The 523-nt window shown below is 52.4% G+C and overlaps 1 protein-coding gene across 1 annotated transcript in view; it reads right to left on the bottom strand.

Moving 5' to 3' along the window:
* LOC127749246 (gamma-aminobutyric acid receptor subunit epsilon-like) overlaps positions 1-523 on the bottom strand; it is a 12,368-nt gene that overhangs the window by 6,273 nt on the left and 5,572 nt on the right. The window lies entirely within an intron of this gene.

Here is a 523-nt window from a genome sequence, read left to right as displayed (position 1 = left end):
GGGGGGCTCTTGGCCGAAAATGCAGATGTAGACCAGATGGCAGAGCAGCAGTGTGGAGTAGGTCATGAATAAAAAGGGGCGCTGCATTGAAAATGTGTTCAAATGGACCTTGCCATCGGCATGGACAACACAATGTACATTTCGCGTGTCGCGTTGATCATTGCCGTGATGTCTTCGGTGGCGGGCGCCCGGCCATGGTGCAACAGCACAGAGTCGCAGGTGGACGACTTTAATATCACAGGGCAAACCGACGACAATATCACGAGTTCGTGCAGTGAAAGTACTGCGTGGACAGCTACGGAGTACGCACTCTTGTGTGTCGGTGTCTTGGTTTACTTTTGTATTACAATTTGTGGCGTGGTCTCCGAAGCCGAGGCCGAAGAAGACCCTCCCCCCCGTGAGACGGTGTCCGAGCCTGTGGGTCGCTAGTAAAATCATATTGTTTACGAGGAAGGGGTTGTTGGTGGGGGCGCGCCGAGCAGGCAGGCCCACACTGTAAAAAATTTTGAGAGAATTTTACTAT

This window comes from Frankliniella occidentalis, unplaced genomic scaffold (genome assembly GCF_000697945.3).
Source record: "Frankliniella occidentalis isolate FOCC.00 unplaced genomic scaffold, Focc_3.1 Scaffold3, whole genome shotgun sequence".
In the NCBI taxonomy this organism is placed as follows: Eukaryota; Metazoa; Arthropoda; class Insecta; order Thysanoptera; family Thripidae; genus Frankliniella; species Frankliniella occidentalis.
Note: the sequence above shows the minus strand (reverse complement) of the source record. Positions and strands in the feature narration are given on the sequence as shown.